This window comes from Scyliorhinus canicula, chromosome 17 (assembly GCF_902713615.1).
Source record: "Scyliorhinus canicula chromosome 17, sScyCan1.1, whole genome shotgun sequence".
NCBI classification, from domain to species: domain Eukaryota; kingdom Metazoa; phylum Chordata; class Chondrichthyes; order Carcharhiniformes; family Scyliorhinidae; genus Scyliorhinus; species Scyliorhinus canicula.
This window is the reverse complement of record NC_052162.1, coordinates 81,302,973-81,329,677: the sequence shown is the minus strand read 5'-3', so window position 1 is coordinate 81,329,677 and position 26,705 is coordinate 81,302,973. Positions and strand designations below refer to the sequence as shown.

The 26,705-nt window shown below is 45.6% G+C and overlaps 1 protein-coding gene across 2 annotated transcripts in view; it reads left to right on the top strand.

Annotated features, from left to right (window-relative positions):
- LOC119952392 (5-hydroxytryptamine receptor 2A-like) overlaps positions 1–26,705 on the top strand; it is a 344,511-nt gene that overhangs the window by 211,578 nt on the left and 106,228 nt on the right. The window lies entirely within an intron of this gene.

The following is a 26,705-nucleotide window of genomic DNA, read 5'->3' as shown; positions in this document are numbered from 1 at the left end:
TAGTTTTCCTTCAGTAGCGCCATGGCCTCTGCATAGGTTGGCGCGTCCTGGACGAGTGGAAAGACGTTGGAGCTCAGCCGCATGTAACGGATCTGGATCTTCTGTGCTTCTGGGATTGGGTCTGACGCAGATCCGATGTACGCTTCAAAACAGGCTCGCCAATGTTCAAAGTCCTTTTTGGCGTTGTCTGCTTGTGGATGCAGCTGCAGGCAATCCGGCTTGATGCGGAGGTCCATCTCTGAAAACTTAGTGTAATAAATTGATGCACAATCAATTACTCAAAGACGAGAGTTAGATGCAATCGAGGCTTTAATACACTCAGATGTGTGGCCTCCTACAGCAGCTAGTGAAATGGGTGCTGTATGGGGAGCACACATATTTATACTCCACCTACTGGGCGGAGCCAGCAGGCAGGGAAATATCCCCGTACCTGTAGTACAGGGGCCTTACCATAAAACACCTACATCGACATCCTCTATATACAATATATACATCAGTGGTGACTACCACAAGGCACCAACCAGAAAGGAACTTGGTAGGAGCCTACCAGAAAGTGTACATATATCATTGTAAATAAAACTTTGTTCCACTCAGTGTGGACCCCCTGTCCTTATTAAAATTACAATCTAAGTAACGTCTGTGAAGAATAGAGTGTAAATTGCCCCGGGGGGGGGGGGGGGGGGGGGGGGAAGAGGGGGGGGGGGGGGGGGAGAGGGGGGGAGGGGAGGGGGGGGGTTGATTACCCACCAATGCTCTCAGGGCCTGAATCTTCTTAACAATGGATGAATCAAGTGGGGATGTGGACATGGGTTACATCCCTACCAACAAGGAAACGATGTATGGCCTTGACATTTTGCTTCCTAGCAAATGTAAAATCAGGCGCTGAACAGGCGGGTGCCCAAATCTAGAGGGCTAATGTGGTCCCTGTCACGCCTGCAGCAGCCTGGAAAATTCCAATCAAACTTCCTTTAAGTAGTTTCAATTAGGCTCTTAATGATCCTGATTGGTTCCTGTTCCAGCCTCCAGAAAATTGACCTGGAGGAGGGATGGAGCATGGGAAGCAGCACGTAATCCAGCACGTAATCCATTTTTGGCTCTTCCCCACCTCCAAAACATATCTTATATATTTTCACAGCCCAGTATCTTTCCGTGCCAATTCGGAAGGGAAAAATAGCAGATTGATGATTCATGGCTGTCAGTGAAAATCACTTTTTTTTCCCCCATGTCGCGAAGATTTTCCTCCCAGGTTACGTACATCCATGACTTTGGAGTTAATCTTCAATCCCCAATACTCCAGGACAATCCTGGAGGGTTGGCAACCTGACATTACATATTCATCAGCAAAAGGCTGTCTGTGGACTGTCACAGCAGCTGAGCAAGGAAATAAATATTTGAAAAGCTAACTTATTTGTATTTGGCTTAAAATCCAGCTTAAAGTGCGACAGGCTAAGAGTTTGTATCGAGATGCAAAGCACTTAATGGTGAGAATTATTCATTTGTTGGAGCTGACACACACAGCAATGACAGTGCTTAGAAACCATGCTCCCCATGTCTTCACTTACAATAATATAATGATTTTTGTCAACCTAATGATTAAACTCCTGTAAAGCCATAAGTTGTGAACCGTGAGTGCTCTTTTGGGATTTTTATATTCTTGTTGAATTATTCCATTTAAATTGTTCTGAAGTAAGGTAACATATCACTCGCCACCTCCGGCAGAGAAGTGGAAGTCATCATCAGCAAGTGCTGAGAAACATATCCTGCTAACCTATAAAAGAAGAAAATCTTGCTTTGGGAAGTGTTGAATCATGACCTCGGCAGGTTTGTGGGGCCACTTTGGGACAATGAAGCAAGTGAAACAAAAGATATTGTTAACACCTTACGGAGCCCCCTCTGATATGTGTGTCAAGGCAGACAATCCAGAAAGGTATGAAAGTGCCCAGCTTTCCTGCACTCTGCCCCTTACTCATGGTTAGAATCAATGTAGCCATTGGCACTCTAAAAGCTTGAAAGACCCGAGTAATTCTGATGTGTTAGGCAAGTTGGTTCAATGTGGACTGCACTCGATGCAGGGAAGCTAGAAGCGGACGTCCAACACTGGAGAAGATCCAACACTGTTTTATTCAACGATAGAACTGATATACATGTTCAACTGTGCGTCGACACTATACTGAACTGACTGGAGACCTAGTAGTAGCCTGACCAGACTTACTAGCTACCGCATGGTGTTTGCACTGGCTAGCTCGTGGACTCTGACTGTCTCAGTGGCTAGGTCCAGAGAGAGCGGGAAACCTAGTGCCCTTTGGCTTTATAGTGGTAGTGTCCTGTCTGGTGATTGGCTGCACTGTGCTGTGTGCTTACTGGTCATCCTGTGTGTCAATCACTGCCTATCTGCACCTCATTATATACATGAGTGGAAATTATGACAAATTCAAGAATCATTTATCAAGAGAACAGATTCTAAAAATAGTCCCGTATGTTCGTCTTTTTGAAAGAGGAGCTGTGAGATCCTTTGAAATGAAAATCACTTATTGTCACAAGTAGGCTTCAAATTAAGTTACTGTGAAAAGCCCCTAGTCACCATATTCCAGCGCCTGTTCGGGGAGGCTGATACGGGAATTGAACCGTGCTGCTGGCCTGCCTTGGTCTGCTTTCAAAGCCAGCGATTTAGCCCTGTGCTAAACAGCCCAGTGTATGATTCAGTGTATGTTGACCGAAACATTGTTCATAGATTGATTTGACAATGAGCCGTGGCGTTATTTATTTAATATCTTCACAGTAATCGAGGACACACAGGTCTGATTTAGTATGTTTTGCATTTTCAGACATTACATCGGATACGCTGCACAGAAACAGACCATTGTGCCCACCCAAGCCAGCCTGGTGTTTGTGCGCCACTCAGAATCACAGAATCCCAAAAATCACACAGTGCAGAAGAGGCCCTTTGACCCATCGGGTCAGCACCGGCAAGTGAAAAGCACCGGGCATACCTACCTAATCCCATTTACCAGCACTTGGTCCATATCCTTGAATGTTCTGATGTGCCAAGTGCTCATCCAGGTACTTTTTAAAAGATGTGAGGCAACCCGCCTCTACCACCCTCCCAGGCCATCACCACCCTCTGGTTAAAAATGTTTTCCTCAATTGAGACGGGCAAGTGACGCGTGTGTCCTTTTCACCACCCTATTAACCTGCTCTCCCGCCTTCAGAGATCTATGGACAAAGATCCCTTTGTTCCTCAGAACCTCCTTGTGTCATGTCGTTCATCGAATACTTCCTTGTCAAATTACTCCTTCCAAAATGTATCACCTCATACTTTTGAGGATTAAATTCCATCTGCCACTTATCTACCCATTTGACCATCCCATCTATAACCTCCTGTAACCCAAGACACTCAACCCCACTATTAACCACCCGGCAAATCTTTGTGTCATCCGCAAACTTACTGATCAAACCCCCCCATAGAACCATAGAATTCCTACAGTTCAGAAGAAGGTCATTCGGCCCATCGAGTCTGCATCGACCCTCTGAAATCCTAGATCCACTACCCTGCTCGATCCCCATAACTCCACAACCCCATATAACCTGCACATCTTTGGAGACTAATGGGCAATTTTAACTTGGCCAATCCAACTAACCTGCACGTCTTTGGACTGTGGAAGTAAACCGGAGCACCCGGAGGAAACACACACAAACACAGGGAGAAAATGCAAACTTCATACAGACAGTCAATCAAGGCCAGAAATGAACCCGTGTCTCTGGTGCTATGAGGCAGCAGTGCTAACCACTGTGCCACCATGCCACCCCACATAGTCATCTCTATTATTTATTTATTAATGAATAATATGGGACCCAGCACAGATTCCTGTGGCATACCATTGGACGCATTGTTTCATCACATTCTGTCTCGTGCAACTAAGGCAATTTTGAATTTACCTTATCAAATTACCCTGTATCCCATGTGCATTGCCTTCGTTATTAGTCTCCCATTTGGGACCTTGTCAAAGGCTTTGCTGAGATCCATATGAACTACATCAACTACACTACCTTCATCTACACATATGGTCCCCTCCTCCACCAGAACCTCCTCCCATCTTTTCTCATCTAAATTTACCTAAATTTACTAAATTTTCCTTTCCCCCCCAAATATTTTCCTCGCTTTCCCTTAAATGCATACTATTCACTTCAGTCACTCCCCGTGGTAGCGAGTTCCACATTCTCATCAGTTTGGGATAAAGTGTTATTCTGAATTCCCAATTGGATTCTTTGGTGTCTATCTTATGTTGATGGCTTCTAGTTATAGAACATAGAACATAGAACAGTACAGCACAGAACAGGCCCTTCGGCCCTCGATGTTGTGCCGAGCAATGATCACCCTACTTAAACCCACGTAACCCGTATACCCGTAACCCAACAATCCCCCCATTAACCTTACACTACGGGCAATTTAGCATGGCCAATCCACCTAACCCGCACATCTTTGGACTGTGGGAGGAAACCGGAGCACCCGGAGGAAACCCACGCACACACGGGGAGGACGTGCAGACTCCACACAGACAGTGACCCAGCCGGGAATTGAACCTGGGACCCTGGAGCTGTGAAGCATTGATGCTAACCACCATGCTACCGTGATGCCCCTCCCTGCCAGAGGAAACATTCTCTCTCTATCCACCCGATCAAAACATTTCATAATTTTACAGATCTCTATTTTTTTTAAATTTAGAGTACTCAATTATTTTTTTTTCCAATTAAGGGGCAATTTAGTGTGGCCAATCCATCTAACCTGCACATCTTTGGGTTGTGGGGGTGAACACGGGGAGAATGTGCAAACTCCACACGGAAGTGACCCAAGGCCGGGATTCGAACCCGGATCCTCAGCGCCGCAGTCCCAGTGCTAACCACTGCGCCACATGCCGCCCTTACAGACCTGTATTCGGTCACTTCAACCTTCTTTTTTCATGAAAGAAGCGACCCAGCTAGTTAATCCATTTTGTATATGTTTGCCCACTCATTTCTGGTATCATCTTTGTAAATCTCCTCTGCACTTTCTTCAGTGCCTCAATATGCTTTATATAATATAGCAAACAGAATTGCACACAGTGCTCTAATTGTGGTCTGTCAAAGGTTTGATATAGGTTTAGCATAACCTCCCTTCCTTCTTGAACCCCTGCAGTCCGTATTGTAGGGACACCCACAAATTAGATAGTTATATTTTTCCTGTCTTCAATTGTAACAATGAATGATTTTTGTCAATATGATTAAACTCATGCAAACTAATAAATAGTACACTACAGGTGTTATATGAATGCATGTTCTTCTATTGAGTGAAACTTACAGAAGAAAATGATTTATAGTTTTCTTCAGTTTTTTTTCTCCCACTGATTGCAGAGAACATTTCAAAGAAGGCCTAAATTTTCATTCTTGGGGTGAATCCTTGAGGGGTGTTGGGGAAATTCACAGTTTAGCCTGGTGGCCTCAGGAGAAAGTGCCCACAAAAGCGGGGTGAAGGTGAGAGCTGTAGTCAGGCAGCCGACCCAGGAAAGTGTACAGAGGCAGGCTGTTTAATAAGCCTCACAGGTCTAGTGGACTTTGTCCCAGTGCATAGAAAAACACACAGGCCATCCATCCCTCACCACTCACACCCTCTTTACCCTACAAACACTCCCCATGCCCACCCATGCCACCTAATGCCTCCCATCCACATCTTGGGTCCCCTCATGACTCCTATGCCAAGCTCTGCTCGTTCACCCACCTCTTCAGGCCCTTCATGCCTCATATGGCAAGCCCTGCCCTTCCACCCACTCCCTCTGTCCATGCTTGCCCCAGACCAAGCTCTGATACTTCCATGCCCATTGACCTCCTTTACACTTTCAAGAATCAATGATTGATAATCAATGATAGGGTGGACAGTGAGAGCCTTTTTCCTCGGATGGTGATGGCTTGCATGAGGGGACATAACTTTAAATTGAGGGGAGATAGATATAGGACAGATGGGCAGCACGGTGGCCTAGTGGTTAGCACAGCTGCCTCACGGCGCTGAGGTCCCAGGTTCGATCCCGGCTCTGGGTCACTGTCCGTGTGGAGTTTGCACATTCTCCCCGTGTCTGCGTGGGTTTCACCCCCACAATCCAAAAATGTGCAGAGTAGGTGGATTGGCCATGCTAAATTGCCCCTAAATTGGAAAAAATAATTGGGTAATCTAAATTTATAAAAAAAAAAGATATAGGACAGATGTCAGAGGTAGTAGGCTCTTTACTCAGAGAGTAGTGAGGGCGTGGAATGCCCTGCCTGCAACAGTAGTGGACTCGCCAACATTAAGGGCATTCAAATGGTCAGTGGATAGACATATGGATGATAAGGGAATAGTGTAGATGGGCTTTAGAGTGGTTTCACAGGTTGGCGCAACATTGAAGGCCGAAGGGCCTGTACTGCGCTGTAATGTTCTATGTTCTAATGATCACCATAGTGTATAGTGGAATATATTTTAGAAATCCTTGAAAAAACTTTGAAAAAATAGCTAACTTTCTCCTATCTATTGGCTGTTGGCCCCGAGCAGCTCCTGCAACAAATTGGTGAATGGCTTATAGTCCAAGATATTGAGCGATATAGGAGAGTTGGCAGAATGACTGCCTTGTACACAAGGATTTTGGTGTCAGTACAAATGTTGCAGTCATCAAAGACTCTCGTCTTTAGGCATCCAAAGGGGGTGACCATGGATTAGATACGATGTTGGATCTACGCATCGATGTTCAGCCTTAGGTGTAAAGTGGCTCCCCAGGTAGAGGAAATGTTCCATGTTTGGGAGGCTTTCTCCGTTGATTTTGATAGAGAGATCTTGCTATGGGGTGAGTTGGTAAAGAGCTTGAGTCTTCTTGAAGTTGAGACTGAGGCCAATTATTTTGCATGCTTCTGCCAAGGCGACAAGCATGGCTTGGAGATATTTTGAGAGAGTGGAGGTGTCATCCTCCACTCCATCGCTGATTTTCCACCAGCGATACCAGTGTTGTTTTCCTCTTGGGTTTCAACCGGTTGCGATTGAAATGTTTTCCGTCCAACCTGTAAATGATCTCTACTCCACTGGGAAGCTTGTTTTTACAAGGTGAAATATGGTGCCATCGAAGATGGAGAAAAGGGTGGGGGCGATGACACATTCCTGCTTGACTCCAGTCTTGACCTCGAAGGTTTCTTTCTTATTTCCGTCAGCAAGGACTGCCACCAAAATCTTGTCATGGAGGAGTTGGAGGATGTTGATGAATTTCTCTGGACAGCTGGCCTTTGACAGGGTGTTCCATGGCACTTCCCAATTGACTGAGTCAAAAGCCTTGGCCATATTCATGAAGCTGTCCTCCTATTCTAATAGCTGTTCAGGCTCTCAACCATGAATGCAAAATGAGGCTTGGCTAAGAGCCCAGATATCCAGGACAGAATCTCACTTGGGCAGGGACACAAATTAATGCACCTGGCACTTGTTATATGTCCATCAGATTTTTAGTTGTATTGAAACCAATGGAATAAATATTGGGTTGGGCTTATGACAGGTGGCGATCTGATGCCACTCATTTTGTGTCCCTGCAAAGTCAAATTTCTCCCAAGTCAAGTTAGGCTTTAGAAAGTTGCAAGAAAGTTAGCAGTTAGCTGTAAGTGATTGCTTCAATAGGGGATAATTACTATGTGCTGGAAACTGACAAAGCAGTTGTAAATTAGGTGTGACTTTTAGAAGATGTATAAAAGTAGAAGGTGTTTGCTAAGGCACAGAGCATAACTATAGATTGCAGTGTGAACAAAGTGGGAAGTTAAGAATTTGGTAAGAGTGTCAATTTGGGGCAAAGGAGTGACATTTAGCTTTGGTGGGAGTTCATAAAAGCTCGAGGCAGCAAGTATTTTAAAGCAGGAACCTACAACTAATACCTTGCTACATTAATAATTTAAACTGGTTATATTAACTAGTTTTTAAAAAGTCTAAAAATAAACCAAGTGATTAAATTGCATTAAGCGTTAATTAATTAGTTGTATAAAACATGGTCACATACAGACAGCCGGGCAGTAGATGTGCCACATCTATAGCATGTGCGAGATTGCGGAGAGCAATGTGATTCCAGGCAGCCATATCTGATGTGTCTACAACTTGAAGAACTTCAGCTCGGTGTTGTTGAGTTGGAGTCTATGATGCAGACATTGTGAAGCGTCAGGGAGAGCGAGCGTTAGTTGATATCCTAGCTAACAATCACACTGCATCGGTAATGGTTCAGAATATTGCACAGAGACAAGAGGGTCTGACTGTGACTCAGGAAGGCAAGGGACCTCAGGCATAGAGGCAAAGGAGCTTCAGCGTTTGCCATTGTGCAACCGTTGCGAGGTACTTGCTACTGTTGTGGACAAGGACAATGGCTGCAGGGAGGTGGACAAATTGCCCATGGCACCATAGTGCAGGAGGCTTTTCCAAGTGGGGAAAACAAGAAGGAAAGTGGTAATGGTCAACGTAGTCAGGTGGAGTGGAAACTCTTCTCTGCAAATTGCGATCCCAACAGCCGTGTGCACACCCATTTCCAGCATCAAGGACATCTCCTTGTTACAGAAGAAGAGCTTGGAGAAGAATCTGTTGCGGTCCATGTGGGTGCCAACGGTATACGTAGAACTAGGAATGAGATTCAGTTACGGGAGTTTGAGAAGCTGGGGTACAAATTTCAAAGGCAGAACTTCAAAAGGCTTACTACCCAGGTACTTTCAGAGTTTGTGTATGGCAAAGTATGGCTTGAAGATGTGGTTTGTAAGGAATACAATTCATGGGTATTGTCACCATTACTGGAAAAATAGAGGACTATTCCTTTGGAATAGATTACAATTGAACTGGGCTGAGACCAATTTATTGGTGATAAGTCGATGGTTTCAACTTTAGGTAACAACCTCTTACAAGAAACCTTTTCAAATGCCCTCTGGAAGTCCATATAATTATCATCCTGAGGCATTCCCATGCCCACTAGTTTATTCACCCGGTCAAGAAATTCAATCAGATTCATCAGCCATGATCTACTTTTCATAAATGCCTGCTGGCTCACTGTTCAACTGAAAATGTTCAAGGTGTTCAGATAGCCTACCCTTAACTATAACTATCAGTAATTCCCCAATAAAAGATATTACGCTAACTGGTCTATAATTTCCTGGTTTCCCTCTCTTAGATTTCTTAAATAATGGAATGATGTGCGTAATTTTAAAATCTGAACAAGCAGTTTCTGAATTAACCGAACTTTGGAAGATTATAGTTAGGGCTTTGCAAAGTTCTAACCCTGCGTGGAATCTTACGGTCCCGTTACAGTGGGGCAGATTGGAAAATGGGACAAGCCATTCGAAGGTCCACTGATGGGGGCAGATATGAAATTCCTCCCTCGGTGTTGGAAACTACCTGGTCCCTGAGTAATTCACACCCCTAAGTCCTGTTATTTTCTTCGCTGGTGTTGTTTTTTTTCATGTTAATTTGCTGAGACCTTCTCCGCCTTTCAGTATTCGTTTCTTTTGAGGTGTCCCAATATTTCTTTGGCATGCTGACCTCCTCTTCAACTCTAAACAGATGCAGATTTCAGCAACAAATGAGCTGAAGCGGGTGGGTGGAGTCAGATGATGTCACAAATGTAGATGCCGGCTGTCTTGGTAGTGAAACAGATCGGTGGTCAGAAGTCCATCTTAAATATGGCACAAAGATTGTCAACAGCCTGCTTAAGCCTTAGACAGCTGCCTGGGAGAGGGATGGAATCAGTGACACAGGAACAGTGTTTGTGGCCGAGACCAAAGGCTTCTCCTCCTAATATTTAATTGGAGAAAATATCTACATATCTAGTACAGAATCGCCACCCTAAGCATTTGGTCAGGGGACATCTTTTTTAGCCTATCCCTATCTGTCACATGACTTTTCAGGACATGTACAACTCACTTCCATTTCTGTTTTAATCCTTTGTGATAAATTGAACATATCAGCTAAACGGAGCTACATATCATTGTCTGGCAAATGTTAACTTTTGTGAGCAGTTTATCCAGTGAAACACAAGCACATTCAGTTCAGATTAACTGCAACACATTAATGCACTCTTCTAAATTCAGTGAAGAACTCAGATTTTTCGATTCCATTCACACCAGTCAATCAGTCTCAGCAAATGTCAGTCTTCAAAAGTAAAAAGGAAACAAATGGTTTTACTCGTTATGAATTGACAACTAAAATAGATCGTAAAGAACGTCCTTGCAGCAGGAAGCATTCTCTTTAAAATCCCACAGCAAACATAAAATGATAATGAGGCTTGTGAGAGGATTGAAATGAGATGCAGAGAATTAGGGAGATTAATGCAAACCTTTACAGGAACGACCTCTCTCCAGGGTATCAAAAATGTATACAGGTTTGATAAAATATGGTGCGGGGCAGACGAAAGAAGCGATGGAGATAAATGTTTTAAATATGTACCGTTCGGGAGTATGTGGTTGCATATTTATGTCACCGCTCATACAGTTTAAGGGACAGGGTGAGGAGGTTGGTTAAGGTTTATGAGCCCATTCTTTGCTAAGTCTGGTGGAGGTCAAATGTTCCCATCTACATTCCATGAAGCTGAAAGAATTGACAGGGTCAAAATAAATGATCGTTTTATTGCCCCCACTCTCCTCACCATCTGACTTACCTTTCAGGCAGCTTTTCAACTTTCAAATGTCATGGGTTGGAAGGTGGCTGTGGAGGAGAATAAGATTTCCCTGCTGCCTTCAGTATTTTACAATACACTGCAATCTGTTCACTCCTTAAAGGTCGCACAGCAAGGATTAGCACCCAGTCCTCCTGTAAAGTCACAGGACCTCTATTCCACTGCACGGTAAAGTTTAAATCCATGGTTAGCTCCTGTCTTTGAATTGTAAATTTTAAAATCTTTCATTTAGGTGAGGAAACTGAGATTATCCTACAAGATGTAGAGTCATAGAGCACAGAAAATGCCCTTAGGCCCATCGAGCCTGCACTAGTCAAAAATAACCATCAAACTATTTTAAACCCATTTCCTAGCACTTGGCCTTGTATGCCTTCGGATCACAAGTGCACATCTAAATGTTATGAGGGCCTTTGCCTCAACGACCCTTTCAGGCAGTGGGTTCCACACTCCCACTACACTCTGGTAGTGCTGTGACTATTATGGTGGCATCCTCGGAGCTCTGCCCCGAGGTGGTCTCCAAGGAGGCAGGAGAGGGTACCGCCTGGGATGGGTCAGCGCTGTCGGCTGGAGGACCTGCAGGAGAATGGACATGTGGTCAGTGGGAGGGATGGGTCAGTCAGTAAGGCAATAACAACTCAGTTTGACAGGTCTCCCGGGTGAAGCCTGGTGGTTCCTCACCTCTGTGGCGTCCGCCGGTCTCCGTGTGCGTGACTGCTTTATCCCCGGTCACCCCAGTCACTTCTAGGGCATGCACCTCGAAGGAGCTGGGGATTCTTAGGTCCAGGACACCCCCACCAATCTGGGACCTCTCCCAACGATTACGGGAGAGTGTTTCCTGTGGTTTCACCGGGGGGACATCGTTAGCCACACGTATGGTGGGAAGGGGGGTGTAGAAGGAGGGTTGGGGAGGGGGTGGGGGGAGGGTTGGGGGGGTCACAAAGGGAGTTGGGGATTGATGTTCCCTTGAGTGGGTGGGGACATTATTGTCTACTCACGCGTGCTGCCCGGTGTAGTTTGTTGACCTTTTTTCCGGCACTGGAGGCAAGTCCTCCTGGTCACACTCCCGGAGCTCAAAGCTGCCATCACCTCGTCCCAAGCAGCAGTGGCTGCCCTAAGGCTCACCCTACAGGACCGTCGGAGGAACAGGACATCCCTCTTGGCCTCCACTGCATCTAGAAGCCTCCCCAGGTCAGCGACCCCGAATCTTGGGGCTGGTCTCCATGGCGCCATTGATGCGAGCTGGCGGGGGCTGGCTGTGCAAGTATATCTTTAGTGCGGCTTGGTCTTGTTAGCAGAGGGCTGGAGAGTGCGGTCCCTGTGAATCAGCGGGCGAGCCTTCATTTACAGTGAGAAGCCCATGAAGTCTCATTAAGTGGGCCAATTAATGTTCAATTGCGTTGCCAGCCTCGCTGGGCCGAGTGCTGTGAAACCCGCGACAATTCCCACTCGCTACCACACTGAGAAATTTTTCTGGAGAATCGTGCCATTTGTCTTTATCTAGCTTTGTGGAGAAGCATGTCCATGGCCTCTATCTTAAATCGTACAGTTCTTATATTTCTTACATATTTCTGTGGAAAACTGCTGAAGTTCCAAATTTTATTTTGTGTTAATGACCCGTGAAATACACCAAACCTTTCAATGCTGCAGTGGTAGGCAAGCTCCTAGCTTCTGATTCATGAATACCAGGGCCGGGATTCTCCCCCAACCGGCTGGCGGGCCGTACTGATGCCAAAGAGTGGCATGAACCACTCCGGCGTCGGACGCCCGGAAGTTGCGGAATCCTCTGCACTTTCGGGGGCTAGGACGGCGCTGGAGTGGTTGGCACGGCGCCAAGTGGCGCCGAAGGGCCTCCGCCGGCCAGCACGAGTTGGCGCGTTCGTGGGAGCGCCAGCATGTTCTGGCGCATGCGCAGAACCGCTGGTGTGATCCCTGTGCATGCGCAGGGGGGTTCTTCTCCACGTCGGCCATGGCGGAGCTTTACAGAGGCCGGCGCGGAGGGAAAGAGTGCCCCCACGGCACAATCCTGCCTGCAGATCGGTGGGCCCCGATTGCGGGCCAGGCCACCGTGGAGGCCGCCCCCAGGGCCGGATCCCCCCGCACCCCATCGAGGACGCCACAGGCCGCCCTCAGAGCCAAATCCCACCGGTATGGACCTTGTGTATTTGACGCCAGTGGGACCGGCCAAAAACGGGCTGCTGCTTGGCCCATCGGGGCCCGGAGAATCGCCGGGGAGGCCACTGCCAACGGCCGCCGACCGGCGCGACGTGATCCCTGCCCCCGCCAAAAAAACTGCCGCCGGAGAATTCGGCAGCCGCCGTCAGAGGGGCGGGGCGGGATTCTCTCCCCCCCCCCCCCCGGCAATTCTCAGTTTCCCAAAAAAAGGGCCCATAGAAAAGTAGCAAAAGTTGTTTGCAGATAAAGTAACATCTTTGAGAAGGTGACCTCTGCATTGAAAGCTGCCATCATCATTGTAGTAAGTGGAATGGTCCCTGAAACTGCGGGAAAGTCGACTATATCTTAGTGGGTGGGTTTTAAATGGGATTCCATTTAGATTAGCATATCTAAGTTTTGATTCCAACATTGAATATCTCTTGACAGGTATGCCTTGGTTTGATGCCGAGTAATTTTTCCTTTTTTTTAACACCAGCAGCATATTGCACCCTAACCTTAACTCTGAATAACACATCCTACTGCAGCACTGCAGGTCTTCCACGCCTCCCACCAGCCATCCCAGTAGCTACTTTGATTGCCATCACCAATTGATGCGAACACTTTCATTGCATTTACCTCATGGTCATTGGGAACTTACTTGAAGTTGCATGACAAACAAAATCCTGCAGATGCTGGAAATCTGAAACAAAACACTCAGCAAATCAGCCAGCGTCTGTGAAGAAGTGAAGTGTATTACCGTCTCAGACAACATCCTGTTGGTCAACTGAGCGATCCCATCACTTTCTGATTTGTTTTTAGAACTATGGCTAACAGACAGATAAGACTCACCCTATTAGCCTGGCCTGAATTTGAGCTGGAACTTAGAAATGGAGGAAGAATGTCGTAACGCCTTGTAACGTACAGTCTGTTAGAGGAGAAAATATTCACACAAAGGAGGATAAGTAAAGAAGCAGTTTATTATATCAGAATTCTGGGAGAAAGGCCTGAGGCTCCACAGCCTTTCTGACAGCACTCACTTGAGCTTAGGCTCACACAGGTTAATATCCAGATTCAAGGGGCTGAATTAGTTGTATTCTCATTTACATACAATCAATCAACTATATTTGCATCACAATTCATTACATGCAGTCAATCAATTTTCTTAGCATCCCAGTTATATGGTTAAAATGGGTGTTGTCTTACCCACCTCTAACTTCATACAGAAGTCATTCAAAACTAACACAAGGATAGGTCCTGTCTACAGCTGATGACCTTGATCTATTATGGATACATTGCATTCCTTGTTATCTGTGAAGCTGTTATCAGCAGCTGTTGAGATGCTCCCTATAAGTACCCACGCTTGGTTCTCATGAGGTAGTTTACACAGTGACATAAGAACTAGGAGCAGGAGTAGGCCATCTGGCCCCTCGAGCCTGCTCCACCATTCAATGAGATCAGGGCTGATCTTTTGTGGACTCAGCTCCACTTTCTGGCCCGAACACCATAACCCTTAATCCCTTTATTCTTCAAAAAACTATATCTTTATCTTAAAACATTTAATGAAGGAGCCTCAACTGCTTCACTGGGCAAGGAATTTCACAGATTCACAACCCTTTGGGTGAAGAAGTTCCTCCTAAACTCAGTCCTAAATCTACTTCCCCTTATTTTGAGGCTATGCCCCCTAGTTCTACTTTCACCCGCCAGTGGGAACAACTGCCCTCATCTATCCTATCTATTCCCTTCATAATTTTATATGTTTCTATAATATCCCCCCTCATCCTTCTAAATTCCAGTGAGTACAGTCCCAGTCTACTCAACCTCTCCTCGGAATCCAACCCCTTCAGGTCTGAGATTAACCTAGTGAATCTCCTCTGCACACCCTCCAGCGCCAGTACCTCCTTTCTCAAGTAAGGAGACCAAAACTGAACACAATACTCCAGGTGTGGCCTCACCAACACCTTATACAATTGCAGCATAACCTCCCTAGTCTTAAACTCCATCCCTCTCGCAATGAAGAACAAAATTCCATTTGCCTTCTTAATCACCTGTTGCACCTGTAAACCAACTTTTTGCAACTCATGCACTACCACACCCAGGTCTCTCTACACAGCAGCATGTTTTAATATTTATTATTTAAATAATAATCCCTTTTTCTGTTATTCCTACCAAAATGGATGACCTCACATTTGTCAACATTGTATTCCATCTGCCAGACCCTAGCCCATTCACTTAACCTATCCAAATCCCTCTGCAGACTTCCAGTATCCTCTGCACTTTTTGCTTTACCACTCATCTTAGTGTCGCCTGCAAACTTGGACACATTGCCCTTGGTCCCCAACTCCAAATCATCTGTGTAAATTGTGAACAATTGTGGGCCCAACACTGATCCCTGAGGGACACCACGAGCTACTGATTGGCAACCCGACAAACACCCATTAATCCCACCCTTTACTTTCTATTAATTAACCAATCCTCTATCCATCTACTACTTCACCCTTAATGCCATGCATCTTTGTCTTATGCAGCAACCTTTTGTGTGGCACCTTGTCAAAGGCTTTCTGGAAATCCAGATATACCACATCTATTGCTCCCCGTTATCTACCGCACTGGTAATGTCCTCAAAAAATTCCACAAAATTAGTTAGGCAGACCTGCCCTTTATGAACTCATGCTGCGTCTGCCCAATGGGACAATTTCCATCCAGATACCTCGCTATTTCTTCCTTGATGATAGATTCCAGCATCTTCCCCACTACCGAAGTTAAGCTCGCTGGCCTATAATTACCCGCTTTCTGCCTACCTCCTTTTCTAAACAGTGGTGTCACGTTTGCTAATTTCCAATCCGCCGGGACCACCCCAGAGTCTAGTGAATTTTGGTAAATTATCACCAGTGCATTTGCAATTTCCCTAGCCATCTCTTTTAGCACTCTGGGATGTATTCCATCAGGGCCAGGAGACTTGTCTACCTTTAGCCCCATTAGCCTGCCCATCACTACCTCCTTAGTGATAACAATCATCTCAAGGTCCTCACCTTTCATAGCCTCATTTCTATCAGTCACTGGCATGTTATTTGTGTCTTCCACTGTGAAGACCGATCCAAAAAACCTGTTCAGTTCCTCAGCCATTTCCTTATCTCCCATTATTAAATCTCCCTTCTCATCCTCTCAAGGACCAATATTTACCTTAGCCACTCTTTTTTGTTTTATATATTTGTAGCAACTTTTACCATCTGTTTTTATACTCTGAGCAAGTTTATTTTCATAATCTATCTTACTCTTCTTTATAGCTTTTTTAGTAGCTTTCTGTTGCCTCCTAAAGATTTCCAAGTCCTCTAGTCTCCCACTAACGTTTGCCACTTTGTATGCCTTTTCCTTCAATTTGATACTCTCCCTTATTTCCTTAGATATCCACGGTCGATTTTCTGCGAAAAATTGCTTGGAAGGTTCTCCGCTGTTCCTCAACTGTTTCACCATAAAGTCTTTGCTCCCAGTCTACCTTAGCTACTCTCATCCCATTGTAATCTCCTTTGTTTAAGCACACCTATCTCACCCTCTATCTGTATTTTATGATATTATGATCGCTCCTTCCGAGAGGAACCCTAACTAGGAGATCATTAATCAATCCTGTCTTATTACACAGGACTAGATCTAGGCCCACTTGTTCCCTCGTAGGTTCCATTACATACTGTTCGAAGAAACTATCGCGGATACATTCTATAAACTCCTCCTCAAGGCTGCCTTGACTGACCTGGTTAAACTAATCGACATGTAGATTAAAATCCCCCATGATAACTGCTGTACCATTTCTACATGCATCAGTTATTTCTTTGTTTATTGCCTGCCCCACAATAATGATACTATTTGGTGGCCTATAGACTATTCCTGATTTCCACCCAAATGGATTCAACCTTATCCTCCATAGCACCGGTATAGTCATCCCTTACTATTGCCCAGATGTCATCCTTAAATAACAGAGCTACACCACCTCCTTTACCATCCACTCTGTCCTTCCGAATAGTTTGATACCCTTGGATATCTAACTCCCAGTCGTGACCATCCTTCAACCATGTTTCAGTAATGGCCACAAAATCATAGTCATTCACGATGATTTGCACCATCAACTCATTTACCTTATTCCAAATACTACGAGCATTCAGGTAAAGTAGACTTATGCTGGCTTTTATACCTCTGTTTTGAATCTTAACACCTCGATCAGTAAGCTTTCCTAAGTTATATTTCCTCTTAACTTTTCTCCTAATTTTCCTTGTTGTTGAACCCATATCTTCATGTAACCTGCCGCGTCGCTTACCATTTATGTTTTTACTTCCCGTTTTATACCTTTTAGTATTACTGGGCCTATTCACTGAGCTCCCCTCAGTCACTGTACCTTGTACTGTCGCCCTTTTTGATTTCTGACTATGGCTTCTCTGCCTTACACTTTCCCCCTTACTGCCTTTTGTTTCTGTCCATGTTTTACTACCTTCCGACTTCCTGCATGAGTTCCCATCCCCCGCCACATTAGTTTAACCCCCCCCCCCCCCCCCCCCCCCCCCCCCCCTGGGACATCGGTTCCAGTCCTGCCCAGGTGCAGACTATCTGGTTTGTACTGGAAGTTTGTAACTAATTGTTCAGGAAAGTGGCTAGTTCAGCCATTTTGTGTCTTTAGTATTGCTTTAATAGCTAACAGCCATTTTGTGTCCTTTCTGATATTAACAAGCATTGTGTATACACTACCTATATCTGCAAATTTCCTCTTCTAAACAGGCATCTAAGCCAATGAGTACCTTTTGTCTCATCAGAACCATTCAAAGGTAATATAGCAGCACAAATGTAGTTACAGAGCCACCTTTAATTTATACCATAGTCCAGTATCAGAAAATGTCCCCCAACACAATCGACTGTGAATATATATTTTAAATTGATATATCACTCCTAATTCTGTCGGAGTGACTTTGCTGTCATCTTCTTGGGATCAATGTGGACCCTACACGAAGAAGAGTACCATCAGGTGAGTTTTGCAATGTGACAAGGTTTGGTGTGAGATAAAGAGGAATGATGAAACTTTATACTAAAAATCAAACTGCAGTATCGGACGCATGAAATACAATCAGAAATACACAGCAGGTCATGGGGAAAATTAGTTTTGTGTTCAGAGTGAGTTGTTATGAACTGGAATGCACAGCCTAAAAAAGGTGGTGAAGGCAAATTCAGCAGTGACATTCAAAAAGGAATTCAATATGTACTCTGAAAGTGAAAACTAGCAGGGTTAATGACAAAGAGCGGGGACATGATCTGAATTGCATAGCTTCAGAGAGCCTTGTTGCTTGTTCTGGGTGAGTGTGCTTTACACTCAATTTGGCTCTGTTTCGTTCCTCAGCTCTAGAGTCGCCAGGTATCGTTAAGATACCGTCACAAGTTTCAAGTTCAAGTTCAAATCAATAACTCCACACACCAGTTAGTAAGTTCAAACAAGACACGTTTATTATAATACAGTTATCTACTAATCATGCATATAAAACTATAAGACTAGGCTAATCCTACCACTAATAGGCCAAATACTTATCTGGATAAGGGGACTGCCGGATCAGGAAACAACGGCCTCTAGCTTTGTCCTGAGTCCGCAGGCTTCCAGTAGTTATGGACTAAAGGGGGTCAGGAGTGTCTACTCTCATAGCGTGCGTTGTATGACACTTACTGTCCAGACCTCTCCTGCTCAAGGTTCTTCTGCTGCAACGGTGTTCTGCTGGGAGGGCTGGCTGGTCAAGGAGAGGCTGGCAGAGAGAGAGAGCTGGGATCGGGGTCTCTGTCTTATACCTCTCTCAGGGTCTCGCGCCCACCTGGGCGGACCCTCTATACACTCGCAATCGATTGGGTCTCTTCCCAATCGATTGATTTGAATTCCCCAATAACGGGGCAGTCCCTCGATCACTGGTCGGTTCTTGGGACTTATTGTTTTGGACTTCTCTTGGCGCCGAGAAGTCTGGCCTTCTATTCAATGTATCGATTTGAGTTAACTTGTTTCTATTGTACCTGGGAATCGCCCGGTGTCGCCTCATTAGTATGCTAACTTGTTTTCTTTCACAGTGCTGTCTGGTTTCTGCAGCAGTCAGAACTGGTTTCTGCAGCAGTCAGAATACACAAGCGCTTTGTAAGCTGCTTGCTTTTGCAACATGTCCATTTTCCCTGCATTCCTTGTAATCTTCCATTTTGTGTTGGGCAGTGGCCACCCCAGGTGGCTACAGCCTGTCGAAGCACATTGAGTTTATTGGCCATAAACTGTGATGTAGGATCCTATGGGCTTCACTTTACTAGCCCCCAGTTTGCTGAGTTTGAAGATGATACAAAGATATGCGGAGGGACAGGTAGTATTGAGGAAACAAGGGAGTTTCTGAAGGACATGGACAGGCTAGGAGAGTGGGCAAAGAAGTGGCAGATGGAATACAATGAGGAAAAGTGTGAGGTTATGCACTTTGGTAGGAGGAATGGAGGCATAGACAACTTTCTAAATGGGAAAAGGCTGAGGAAGTGAGAAGCACAAAAAGATTTATAAAAATAATAATCTTTATTTGTGTCACAAGTAGACTTACATTGACACTGCAATTATGTTACTGTGGAAATCTCCTAGTCGCCACACTCCGGCGCCTGTTTGTGTTCACTGAGGGCGAATCCAGAATGTCGAATTCACCTAAAAAGCATGTCTTTCTGGACTCGTGGGAGGAAACTGGAGCGCCTGGAGGGAAACCACGCAGACACAGGGAGTCCTAGTTCAAGATTCTCTTAAAGTTAATGTGCAGGTTCAGTCGGCAGTTAGGAAAGCAAATGCAATGTTAGCATTCATGTCAAGAGGATTAGAATACAAGAGCAGGGATGTACTTCTGAGACTGTATAAGGGTCTGGTCAGACTCCATTTGGAGTATTGCGAGCAGTTTTGGGCCCCGTATCTAAGGAAGGATGTGCGGGCCTTGGAAAGGGTCCAGAGGAGGTTCACAAGAATGATCCCTGGAATTAAGAGCTTGCCATATGAGGAGCAGTTGAGGACTCTGCGTCTGTACTCGTTGGAGTTTAGAAGGATGAGGGGGGATCTGATTGAAACTTACAGGACACTGAGAGGACTAGATAGAGTGGACGTGGAGAGGATGTTTCCACTAGTAGGAAAAACTAGAACCCAAGAGCACAGCCTCAGGCTGAAGGGACAATCCTTTAAAACTGAGATGAGGAGGAATTACTTCAGCCAGGGGGTGGTGAATCTGTGTAACCCTTTGCCACAGAAGGCTGTGGAGGTTAAATCACTGAGTGGCTTTAAGACAGAGATAGATACGTTCTTGATTAATAAAGGGATCAAGAGATATGGGGAGAAGGCAGGAGAATGGGGATGAGAAACATATCAGCCATGATTGAATGGCGGAGCAGACTCAATAAGCCGAATGGCCTAATTCTGCTCCTGTTCATAGAATTTAGAGTGCAGAAGGAGGCCATTTGGTCCATCGAGTCTGCACCGGCTCTTGGAAAGAGCACCCTACCGAAGCAGACCTCCACCGTAACCCCACCTAACATTTTTTGGACACTAAGGGCAATTTATCATAGCCAATCCATCGAACCTGCATGTCTTTGGGCTGTGGGAGGAAACCTGAGCACCCGGATGAAACCCACTCAAACATGGGGAGAACGTGCAGACTCCGCACAGACAGTGACAATCCGGGAACCTAGCCTGGGACTCTGGAGCTGTGAAGCAACTGTGCTAACCATTGTGCTACCATCCTGCCCGTCAATGTCTTATGCTGGATCCGAGGCAGTTGGTGTGGGGCCAGTAAAATAGTGCCAAACCACTTTAAGATTGCTCACCATCATTCTTCTTCCATCAGGGATCCATTCCAGGAATGGGCTGTGAGGCAGATCAGTATCCACTTCAGAGGCAGGCAACTAATTTCCATTATTAGAGCCCCAATTAAAGGCCATTATGCAGGGCAACCCGGGGGAACCATGAGAGCCAGAGGCACCATGCCAAAAGAGGGAGCAGTAGGCATGAAAAGCAGCCCCACTGTGCCTACCACCGTTGGCTTCCTTAACTTTAATTTTTACTTGCCCGTCTGAAGATGACTCCATTTTGAGCTGCCCTGAGGATTTCCCTGCCAGTCTCAGCAATGCCCACCTCTCCCAGTGGCGCTGTGAGGCCTCAGAGCTGCCAGTCCTGGGCCGGGATTCTCCGACCCTGCGCCAGGTCGGAGAATCCCCGGGGAGAGGTGCGAATCCTGCCCCCCCCCCCCCCCCCACCCCGACGCCAGCTTCCCTATTCTCCGGCGCCATTTTCCAATGTCAGCATGATTCCCGCCACACCAGTTGGGGGCCGCTGATAGCGGCTCCTCCGGCGATTCTCCGGGCCCCGATGGGCAGAGTTGCCAGCAGGTTTTGGCCAGTCCCGCCGGCATGGATTACACACCTCCCACACGGCGGGACCTGGCAGGTAAGTGTGCGGGGACCATCCTGGGGGAGGAGGGGGTCCGGACCCCGGGGGGGGCCCCCCACACTGGCCAAGCCCGCGATTGGGGCCTACCGATCCGCGGGTGGGCTGGTTCCGTGGGGGCCTTCTTCCCTTCAGCACCGGGCCCCTGTAGGGCTCCACAATATTGCCCGGGGCCGGCGCGGAGAAGGGAACCCCCGCGCATGCGTGGAAATACGCCGGCCGGTCAGCGCACGCGCGAGATCATGCCAGCCGTTCCGCCCATGCACCGGCTGGAGCTGCGGGAACCACTCCGGTGTCAACCTAGCCGCTGAGAAATTGGAGAATTCCTCACTTTCGGGAGGGCCGTTGACGCCAGAGTGGTTGCTGTCGGTTTTCACGGCGGTGTGGGGACATAACCCCATTATTGGAGAATCCCGCTGCTGATTAGGCCAGCATCCTCAATTGGATGATGGGACACACAGGTGACCAATTCAAAAGTAAATTGGGGTCAAATCACTGAACCTGTCCTGTTGCCAGCAACTGTGCCTGTAGAACCTACTTTTCATTCTGAAGCCTGGGGTAAAATTCAGCTCTATGATTCTAGGCTATTGGAAATAAATTACGTATTCGAAAGAGAGCGAACAAGTTTGTGTCTCCAGTTTTCTGGCAATGGGTCTGCAGCTGGAATGTTAACTTGTCCTTTATATTTTCAGATGCTAAGCAAATGGAGATCTTTTGCATACATTGGTCTCTTGATATAACATTGTTCTTGGGCGCGAAGGGAAGTAGCATTGTTCTAAATAATTGGACATGACCAGTGGCAGCTGGTGATCCTTTTGACAGGTGAGCCACTTCCTGTACATAACGAACCGTGTCGACTTGTTACCATGGTAACAGACCTCTGCATATATGCAATCCACCACATCTTCGTAAAGCATTTCCTTTAATCTGATGCAATAAAACTTGTTGGAATTATTGCCACATAGTTTTGGACATTGCATTCAAAAAGTGGCAATTCAGCACCCCAGGTAACTCATCTGGAGCACAGAGTCATTTAATTTGTGCTCTCGATTCACGGGTTGATTTCAAACTGTCTCATCTGCTACCCTTAAAGGGGAATTAATTAAATGAAAGACAGCAGTGAACTGGATTAAATTAGGCTTCAGTTAAAGAGAAAATTGCCAACTCTTGCCAAATGGGATAGAGGAGTTCCAAGAATTAGGAATGAGAGGCTCAGGATTTACCAGGAATTCTGACAGCGCTTGCACTGCACGAAATTGCTTATAATTCAAGGTGAATAACTGCCTCAACTGGCAAGACACTTCTACAAAAATCCCATTTGATACTAAAACAGTATCAGCTTGTGCTGTATTCACTGACGTATGGAATCTGCTGTCTGTTTAAAGTGTCAGGTTCACCATACAACTGGAACTTTAACAAGGTGTGAAAGGCTTTGTTTAATCAAATGTATCTAAGCAATTACTATTCATATCTAGTCTTCCATCATAGAACATAGAACAGTACAGCACAGAACAGGCCCTTCGGCCCTCGATGTTGTGCCGAGCCATGATCACCCTACTCAAACCCACTTATCCACCCTATACCCGTAACCCAACAACCCCCCCCCCCCCCCCTTAACTTTACTTTTTAGGACACTACGGGCAATTTAGCATGGCCAATCCACCTAACCCGCACATCTTTGGACTGTGGGAGGAAACTGGAGCACCCGGAGGAAACCCACGCACACACAGGGAGGACGTGCAGACTCAGCACAGACAGTGACACAGCCGGGAATCGAACCTGGGACCCTGGAGCTGTGAAGCATTTATGCTAACCACCATGCTACCGTGCTGCCGTAGTTGGTTAATAGTGGCTTAAGGAATGTGGGGCAGTGGTTAGTGCTGCTGCCTCACGGTGCCGTAGGTCCCAGGTTCGATCCCGGCTCTGGCTTATTGTCCGTGTGGAGTTTGCACATTCTCCCCTTGTTTGCGTGGGTTTCACCCCCACAACCCAAAGATGTGCAAGGTAGGAGGATTGGCCATGCTAAATTGCCCCTTAATTGGAAAAAATGGATTGGGAACTCAAAATTTTTTGTTAAATAGTGGCTTATGGAAGTGTTAAATGCTTAGTTTAGTCAGAACTATACAAAAGAATGTGTTAATGAAAATGGGGTTTAAACAATTGCAAATAAGTGCTAAGTCCAAATCCTAATTAAAAATAATAAGACATTGACGTAGTGATATAAAAGAGCATCTTATACTGAGGGAGAGCAATTCTGTGGACCAAGATTTTAACTCTGGTTGACTATCAAAAGGTGCAATGCTGTGATTGCATGCTGGCTCTTCTTTGAAATGTTCCTGACATATAATTTTATCCTCACAATGACATTTTCAGTAAAATTGTGAAAGGAAGAATTTCACCTCCATTGTTTTTAGCAAGTGTGTAAATAGTGCTGTGACAGTTGTGATAGCATTCATATGTAAATTTGTCGGTATCTGTCATTAGCATGATAAGGGAAGAAGCTTAAATCAGCAACAGGTCTGCTCCCCATCTATCCTTCAGAGGGCTGGCCAGCAATTTCTGAAGAGTAAGCCAGGTGTTCGAAATGTATTTATAATATAGACAGAGGCAGCTATGCGCCAAGAATGTGTTGGGAGTCAAACACTTGCAATTTTATGAATGGCTAAATGAGCAAATGTACTCGCATCCAACACTGAGATTACAAGAGGCTGAGCCTGCAGATCACGCATTAGAGTTGAGCTCAACCTTCCGCACATTAGAATCCACAGAAACCCTACAGTGCAGAAGGAGGCCATGCAGCCGATCGGGTCTGCACCAAACGTCTGAAAGAGCACCCTGCCTAGGCCCACTCCCCTGCTTTATCCCCATAACCCCACCAAACCTGTAGGTCCCTGGACCCTAAGGGCTGATGTAGCATGGCCAATCGATCTAACCTGCACATCTTTGGACTGTGGGAAGAAACTGGAGCACCCGGAGGAAAGCCAAGCATGATAGGGATAGAAAGTGAAAACCACACCCAGGACCAGAATTGAACCCGGGTCTCTGGCAATGTGAGGCAACAGTGCTAACCACTGTGCCGCCATGCTGTCTCTTCCTTCTCCAGCTTCTAAATTTCTTACGATGGTCTGGCTTTCTAAGATGATCTTAACGGCCTTTACATCACTTCCTCCGCAACCTTCATGGGCAGCACGGTAACACAGTGGGTAGCACCAGGGTCCCAGGTTCAATTCCCGGCTTGGGTCTCTGTCTGTGATTAGTCTGCATGTTCTCCCTGTGTCTGCGTGGGTTTCCTCCGGGTGCTCCGGTTACCTTCCACAAATCCCGAAAGACGATGCTGTTCGGTAATTTGGACATTCTGAATTCTCCCTCTGTGTACCCGAACAGGCGCCAGAATGTGGCGACTAGTGGCTTTTCACAGTAACTTCATTGCAGTGTTAATGTAAGCCTACTGGGACAATAAAAATTATAACATCTTAGATTTACCTTTGGGTCTTATTAACATACCACAGACTCAAAAAGATTCCATTTCACAGCCTTGATGCAATAATGTAACCTGATATATCTATTTACATGTGCAGAAAATAAATATATAGATGTATCCATGAGTAGTTTCAAACTATGCAACTACTTAATATAATGATAGTTACAGCCTCGTAGGCATTGTCTATCAGCCACATTTATTAGTCCAGCTCTATCTATTTAATTATAGCACTTGATTATAATTTGGATCCTAACATAAATGGATTATGTTTGCAGAAAATGTTAATTTACAGCTCCTGATTTTAATCAGTAACACAGGCATCAAAAGCATGGGTTTTAAAACCAGTCATTTCTTTTTAATGAACTTCGATGAAATTTCAATGAATTCTCACCCACAACAAAGAAAAATATTGGACCACTTCATGATCCCCGCCCTGTTCTTTTTCCAGGCCAAACAAAAGTTGGCTGCCTGATTCAGAAGCAAATTGGCATTAGACTGCAATGCACTGCGTCTGAATCAGTCACAGCATGAACCCTACCCACAGGTGGATTTGCTCTATACCGCGACCAATTCAGAGTATGAAAATAGAACCAACTGCACTGTCTGCGGGAGATCAAACTCTAATCGTTATCTGGTCTTTTCCAGCCTCCTACTGGCAGCACACACTGGGTATAAGTGAGACACCCACTGTGATGTATTGGAAGCTCCCTCAGCACACTGTAACTGCTTTAAAATACAAAAATGACCATGTTAAGTGAACCTGCTGTTTAAATGGCTTCCTCACTTCACTGACACAATCATTACTCGGGGGTGCCTGAAGACAGTGACTGTAAACCTGTACAAAAGTAGCCATTTAAGAGCATTTTGGCCCTCTTGACAAATATTTGTAACACCCAATTTCATATAATTCCAAGAATTTGATGAAAGCTGCATGGTACAACTTAAAAGAATGTGTCAGACTATTTGCTATTTCTGTACAGATCAGCGTTGATTCTGTGTCAAGCCGTTTGACTTTTGTCTCTAAGTTAGGGATATATGTGAGGGCCTGGAAATTCAGTCGAGGGATGCAGGGAACCAACAGTGAAACCCAAAGTGCGCTTGATATCGGGGCCTTGGGTCTAGATTATTTGCAGTGAGTTTCAGCCAGTAAGCAGCAGTATAGCAGCCCTCAGTTAAGTGATGCAGCCAGAAAGAAGCATTGAGGAAAAGGGATGGTTGGAGGTGCCGTGAGACTGGGAAGGGGAAACTGGGTGGGAGAGGAGAGGATAGCGGTGAAAATCAGCTCAGATCAATGGCGGGTAGTGGTAGCTGCTACACTCCTGACTCCACATCGAATATTTTTAAAATTTACCTTGTTGGTTGCAGCCTGCATTGGTCCCATCTGTTAACCTTGTAAACCTGGTTTTCCCCAGGGCAAAGGGACTTGCAGTGCGGGCCTCAAATGGGCATTAGGTCCCATACTGGAGATGCCTGTTTCAGGCTTCGATATTGCCAGATGGGATTTTTTTGGGGACTGTAGCCAACTTCGAACAGAGCAACAGCGACTCAGCAATTAATTTCCTCAATGGCTTTTGTGCTGACTTAGATTCTTCATGGGCAATTCTCTATGGCTGATAGATTTATCTTTCCTCAGCTCTCCATCTTGTTTCTACAGCCAGACACTTTGAGCATTATGGGAAATAATTTGCTGCCATGTGGGTGACTCATAACTAGGAATGGTTCCTGCAAGTTCCAGTTAGGCCAATGTATCCTTTACTTTAGCTACTGACTCCGTGTGGCTAATTACGAATCCAAATATAGCTAATTGCTAAATTTTGGTCAGTAAAGACAAAATGTTACTGGACATACAATCCTGATAATGATATTTATACATATTATTGTGAACTTTAATTTTTTTTTGTATTTACAGAGATACATAGATACATAGAAGATAGGAGCC